Raw genomic sequence first — 7,727 nt, forward strand, 5'->3', positions numbered from 1 at the left:
CTACTCACTTCTTACAGACCCCACTTCTTTTTATTATCACATTAATTGTCAAGTGTCAATACCTTAATTTTAGACAGAACACATTCAAGTTATAGTATTTAGATAGTCTTTTTTACTTTTCCAAAATATAAATAGATGCTTTCATTTATTTTAATAGTCTATCATCTGTGAATATTTAAAATATTATAATTTTATCCCTCAAAAACACCTTGGATTTCACAACTCTGTAATAATATGGAAAAGTAGGTATGTAGGGCCCTGAGGCAGTTACTCTTAATTGTCAGCTTCACTGGATTGAGAGACTCTGCAGAGGTGATAGGATCATGAGAGCAATGTACTCATTGGTGGATTTATCCACTGTTAATCACAGCACCATAAGGTCTTAGGAGGTCGGACCAACTGGAGGTAGGTCACAGAGGACTGCCTTTGTAGGTTGTTTCTCTCACTAGCACTCTTCCCCTGCACTCACTTCTCAGTTACCAGCTTTGCTGTAACATGCCCTTCTACCATAATTTTTTGGCCTTAGGATCAGCTGAGTATGGACTGAAATCTATAAAATAGTTAACTGAAAGAAACTTCTCCTTGTATTTACAGGTATTATATATTTTGTCCAGCTACTGAAAATCTAATACAGTACACCACAACTTTTATTTTTTATCTTGATAGATTATTGAATTGGAAATGTTGTCACTTACATGTATTACTTGGTATATTTGGACATTCTAATTCTAGTGCCATCTAATTTTGACTTCTTATTGTCTCAGTCTTCTATTCATTCACTTTCACATCTAGCTGAGAATATGCATTACAATTTTTCAATTAACTTTTGCTCGTATCATGACTTTCCATAATCTCCCATGCATTGTCCAACCATGTTTCCTTGACCATACCACCCTCTTCCAGAAGTAATCAAGTTCTATAGGCCAATGCTATATTTTATTCTTCTCTTTGTAGATTAAACTGGATATAATGTTGAATAACTGATAATGCAAAATTGAATGCCAGGAATTGCTTCTCTCTTTAAATCCAGTGGAGATATTACCACTAAGAGAATGTAAATAAGGAAGCAAGGAAAAAGTTATCTTCTTTATGCTTTTTAGAAATTTTGCAAAACTTGTAGATTGAGTATGGCTCCTTTTCTTCCTTTCCAAATGAAGAGATTAAGATAAATTCTGAAATCAAATTCAAAAATGAAATAAGTTTAATTTAATCATTGCTTGTATTGTCACATTGGAAATGGCTGATCACTTGGTACAAACCTGCATATCCTCATACTTTATGTCAAATCATAATCCACATAAATAAATATGTAAGTGTAAAAAAGTGAGCAATAAAATTATTGTGAGAAAATATAAGTAAACATTTGACAAAATCATGTTTACTAGAAATGTTTAAATAATGGTAGTAAATTAAAAAACAATAAAAGAAACTATCCTATGGTGTATTAACTAATATTAAATACAAATTGTGATACAAGATTTCTAAAATAGAAGACTGCCCAAAACAATATCAACTAAGGATGAAAGAATGTAAAAGTAGTATCTTAGAAAAGATAACAATTCATCAGATATTTTTATTCAAAAACAGCCACTTGCAATATTTTATTCAATAAGAATTAATTACCATCAAGCATCAGTGAAATTTTTCTATTGTTAATCATTCTTTGACAGCAAAACATATGTAAGGGGACTCAGGAAGCCTCGATGAGCTGCCTAGGGACCAAGATCCTCTGGGGCCATCCCCCTGCCACCACCCTCTGGAGGAGCTTTGGATTTGGGATGTCTGGGTGCCCAGAACCTATGGCTCCACCCCTCACAGCCATCTCAGCAATGAATCTGAATCCCCAGAAACCTAAGGAGACTTGAAAATGACAAAAATAAGAAGGAAAATGCAATCTCAGCCAAACACCCCACCTAGAACAAGTCCAGGAAACATCAACATGGAAGAACATGGAAGTCACACACCTGAAATCTTTCCAATGATAGCAACTAAAGTAAAGAACCAACTACATCAGGCTATAGAGGAAATCAGATCATAAATAATTGCCCAAGTATACAAAGAAATGACAGCCATAATGAAAGAATTCCTGGACACATCAAAGGAAGATATAGATTTAAAAAAAAATATGGGAGCACAGAAAAATGATGAAAACTTTCAATGAACAGTAGAGGAAAGAATTGGAATGCATGAAACAGATTCAAAGAGACATTCAGGAAATTAAAAATTCCATTGAAAGCTGGAAGAACTGCTTGAATGAAACTGAAGATAGACTCTCAGACCTTGAAGACAGCATTGCAGCTAGTGATCGTGAAAGAAAAGATTTCTTGAAAATAACACAGGAACAGCAAATAACAATTCAACAGCTGCAAGATGAGGCAAAGAAAAACAATATGAGGCTGATAGGTGTCAATGAAAGAGCAGGAGACAACAAGAATGACATAAAAAGGCTATTTGCAGCAGTAATAGCAGAAAATTTCCCAACTATGGGACAAGAACCTTGCATACACATAAGTGAGGCATATAGAAGCCCAAATAACCATAACCAAAACAAATTTACTCCCAAACACATAATAATCAAGATCCCAGAAACTGAGAAAAAGAACAGTATATTAAAAGCTGTGAGAGAAAAGAAACAGACCACCTATGAAGCAAAGCCCATCAGAATCACAGCAGACTTCTCAATACAGACCATCAAGTCAAGAGCTGGCCCAGGGATATAGTTCAATGGCACAGTGCCTGCCTGGCAAGCACAAGGTCATGAGTTCAATTCCCAGTACCAAAAAAAAAAATAAAAATCAAAAAAGATATGTAATGTAACAACCACTGTTGATTCAAATTATTTTGTCTTGAGACTCTGTATCACTTTGAATGTTCTTGCTTTGATTTGTTTATGTTTGTGATACTGGTATGCTGCTACTGTTCTTTTTCTTTCTTTGCTTGTTTCTCATTTACTACTCTTTAAAATAAAAAAAAGTCAAGAAGAGCTTAGAGGGAAGTATTTCAGGTCCTGAAAGAAAACAACTTCCAACCCAGATTGCTTTACCCTGAAAAGCTATCTTTCTAAATGGATGGAGAAATAAGATACTTCCATGACAAAGATCAACTGAAGAAATTCATGACCACAAGGCAATCCTACAAATGGTGCTGAAAGATATGCTACAAAGAGATGAAAATGGCCACAATCTCAAGACCAACAAAAGAAAAGAACTACCAAGCAAGGTAAACAGTTAAACAGAGGGGAAAAGTACAGAACCAACAGTGGGAAAACAACATGACAAAGATAAGTCAATACATACCATAAATAACCACTAACGTAAATGGCCTCAATTCACCAATCAACAAAAGCAAACTAGCAGAGTTGATCCAGAAACAAAATCCAACTATATGCTGTATAAAAGATATGCATTTAACTCAAAAAGAAATTCAAAGACTGAACATTAAAGGATGAAAAACAATACTCCACATGACAGAAACCCAGAAAAAAGTGGGCATAGCTATTCTGTTTGCAGGCAGTGTGAACTTCTAACCAAGAACAATCAAAAGAGATAAAGAAGGTTACTAAGTGGGTATAGCTATTCTGTTTGCAGACAGTGTGAACCTCTAACCAAGAACAATCAAAAAAGATAAAGAAGGTTGCTGCATTCTTGTGAGGGGAAAACTTCAAGGGGAAAAGATAACAAACATAAACATCTATGCACCAAATACAGGAGTACAGAGCTATATAAGACAAATTTCAACAGTCATGAAAAATGAAATAAGCAGCAACACAATCATAACGGGACTTCAACAACCAGTTGTCACAAAGAGATAGATCAACTAGACAAAAAATCAACAAAGAAATAACAGAAGTACATGAAACTTGTGCACAGATGGACTTAGTAGACCTTTACAGAGTGTTCCACCCAATAGCACCAGAATACACATTCTTCTCAGCTGCACATGGGAAATTCTCTAAAATAGACCACATGCAAGCACATGGAGCATACTTAAGTAAATGCAAAGTAATTGAAATTACCCCATGCATAATATCCGGCCATAGTGGAATGAAATTGGAAATTAATGACAAAAGAAATCACAAAAACTCCAAAAATATATGGAAATTAAATAAACCCTCCTAAACAACCAATGGGCCACAGAAGAAATAAAACTACAAGTTGAACACTATTTATAATCAAACAAAAATGTAGATACAATTTACAGGAACCTGTGGGATGCAATGAAAGAAGTTCTCAGAGGTTAATTTATAGCAGTGAATACCCACCTCAGGAAAACAGAATGAGAACAAATAAACAATCTTATGCTGCACCTCAAGCTGCTAGAGAAAGAAGAGCAAATCAAGCTCAAAGCCTAAAGAAGACAGGAAATTATAATGCTCAGGGCAGAAATTAATGCAATGAAGACTAAAAAAAAAATACAAAGAATTGATGAATTGAAGAGTTTGTGCTTTAAAAGAATAAATAAAATAGAGAAAACCTCCAGCCAATCTTAGCAAAAATATAAAGAAAAAACACAAATCCATGCAATAAGGAAAGAAAGGGATGATATCATTACAGATCCTGTAGAAATTCAGAAGATCATCTATATCTACTATGAAAATCTTTACTCTCATAGAATGGAAAATGCAAAAGAAATGGACAGATATCTAGAAACATGTAAATTACCAAAGCTGAATGGAAAAGATATAAACATCTTGTATAACTCAGTATCAGCCAATGAAATTGAAAATGTAATCAAAAACTTACCAACAATAAAGCCCAGGTCCTGATGGATTCACAGCTGAATTCTACAAGAAATTTAGAGAAGATTCAATACCAATTCTTCTCAAACTCTTTAAAGAAATAGAAAGGGAAGGAATTCTTCCCAACTCCTTCCTGGAGGCAAGTATTATCCTAATGCCAAACCAGAGAAAGACCCAACCTAAAAAGAAAACTATAGGCCAATCTCTCTAATGAGCATAGATGCAAAACTTCTCAATAAAATACTAACAAACAGAATGCAGCAAATGATCAAGAAGATTATGTGCCATGACCAAGTAGGATTCATCTCAAGAATGCAGGGATGGTACAACATATGTAACTCAATTAACATAATACAGCATATCGATAGAACTAAGGACAAAAATCACATGATCATCTTTATTGATGCAGAAAAAGCTTTTGACAAAGTCCAACACTCATTCAGGATTTTTAAAAAAACCCTACAGAAAATAGGCACAGATCATCTTTACCTCAATCTAATAAAAGCCATCTATAATCAAGCAACAGCTATCATCATACTAAATGGTCAAAAATTGAAAGCTTTCACTTTAAAATCAGGAACAAGACAAGGATGCCCACTGTCACCACTTCTATTCAACATAGTTCTGAAAGATTAGCCAGAGAAATTAGACAAAAGAGAGAAATAAAAAGAATAAGCATAGGAAAGAGACAACTGAAATTATCATTATTTTCAGATGACATGACACACTACATAGAAGACTCCATAAACTCTACCAAATGGCTTAAAAATTTAATAATGAAATTCAATAACATAGATAAATACAAATTCAAGCTCAAAAATCAATAGTATTCCTGTACGCAAACAATAAACAGATTGAGAGAGAAATAAGGGAAAACACACTTTTCACAATAGCATCTAAATAAATGAAATATTTACAAAACAAGTAAAAGCTCTATACAGAGAAAATTATAGTACTCTGACAAAAGAAATCTAAGAGGATTTCAGAAATTGGAAAGATATTCCTTGCTTGTGGATAGGAAGAACCAACATTGTGAAAATGGCCATACTCCCAAATTGTTGTACAGAAGCAACACAATCACAATTAAAATACCATAAGTATACCTCACAGATCTAGAGAAAACACTCCTAAAGTTCATTTAGAACCAGAAGAGCATAGAATAGCAAAAGCAATCCTGGGCAACAAAGGAAAGGCAGAATGCATCACAATTCCTGGTTTGAAATAATACCACAAAGCTACTGTGATAAAATCAGCATGGTACTCATACAAAAACAGACCTGAAGATCAGTGGAACAGATTAGAAGATGAGGTCATAACCAGAAACACACTCGGCCACCTTATCTTTGACAAAAGGGCCAAACATATTCACTGGAGGAAAGATTACCGGCACTCCTTTATAAATGGTGCTGGAAAACCTGTCTTTCCACGTGTCAAAAACTAAAACTAGACCCATGTCCATCACCATGCACTAAACTAAAGTCAAAATGTATCAAAGATCTAAATACTAAAACAGAAGCACTAATTCTCCTGGAAGAGAAAGTAGGTCAAAATCTTGAAGGTATAGGAATAGGCAGGGACTTCATGAACAAAAACCAAATTGCACAGGAAATACTTCAAAGAATCAGCAACTGGGATCTCATCTTATTGAAAAGTTTTTGCACATCAAAGAAATCACCAACAGAGTAAAAAGAAAACTCACAAATTGGGAAAAAATTTTAGCTAACTACCCCTCAGACAAAGGACTTCTATCTAGAATATATAAAGAATTACAAAAAATCAGACCCCCAAAATTCAAAGACCCAATCTCAAAATGGGCAGCTGAGATGAATACACACTTCTCACATGAAGAAATACAAACAGCAAATAAATACATGAAAAAATGTTCAATATCATTAATCATTCAAGAAATTAAAATTAAAGGGGCTGGGGATTTAGCTCAGCGGCAAAGCACCTGCCTGGCAAGCGCAAGGTCGTGAGTTCAGTTCCCGGTACCGGAGAAAAACCAAAAATAAATAGACACTTCTCAAATGAAGTAGTAGAAATGACAAGCAAATATATGAAAAAAAAAAAAAAAAAAAAAAAAAAAGAAAAAGAAATTAAAATTAAAACAACACTGAGATTCCATCTCACCCCAGAAAGAATGGCTAGGATCAAGAAATCAACCCATAACAAATGCTAGACAGGCTGTGGAGAAAAAGGTAGTGTAGATTGATGGAACCACTGTGGATGTCAGTCTAGAGATTCCTCATTAAACTAGGATTAGAGGTCCCATTCAACCCAGCTATTCCCCTCCTGCATATTTTCCCAGAAGTATTAAAAACATCCTACCTCAGTGATGTATGTGCTGTGATCCACAGTGATATATTGTACTGTTTATAGCAGCACAATTTGTCATAGCTAAATCTTGGAAACAATCCAAATGCCCATCAACTGAGGAATGGATAAAAAAGATGTATTCTTATACAATGGAGTATTACTCAGTGATAAAAAAGATAAACTAGAGGCTTTTGTAGGTAAATTGATGCAACTAGAGACCATACTCATAAGTGAAATAAATCAGACCCACATGTGTACACATCATTTTATCTCCCTGATGCAGGAACCTGAAAGAGTAAATAAAATCCAAATCGTAAAATAGATGGTATGAAAAAGAAAGAAGTTCTTTCTGAAAGGAAGGAACAACTGGGATGAGGAAGGAAGGAAGGAACTGAAAGGAAAGAACAACTGGGATGAGGGAAAAAAGAAAAAGAAAAAAGGAAGACAATGCATGTGTGTGTGTGTATGTGTGTGTGTAGAAGGATAGCTGGGATAACTGTACTGATGATGTCTGGTAGTTTTTTGAGAGGAACATTAACTTTTTGAAAGTTAAAGCTTAAAATTTTTTATATTTTGACCAAATTTGCGTACTTATATCCAGTAATCTGAGCAACTGATTTGTTGACAACAATATGCAATAGAACAACCATTGGTGAATTCCTACTATCTTGTC

This window comes from Chinchilla lanigera, unplaced genomic scaffold, assembly GCF_000276665.1.
Source record: "Chinchilla lanigera isolate Chin_1 unplaced genomic scaffold, ChiLan1.0 scaffold00057, whole genome shotgun sequence".
Classification (NCBI taxonomy): Eukaryota; Metazoa; Chordata; class Mammalia; order Rodentia; family Chinchillidae; genus Chinchilla; species Chinchilla lanigera.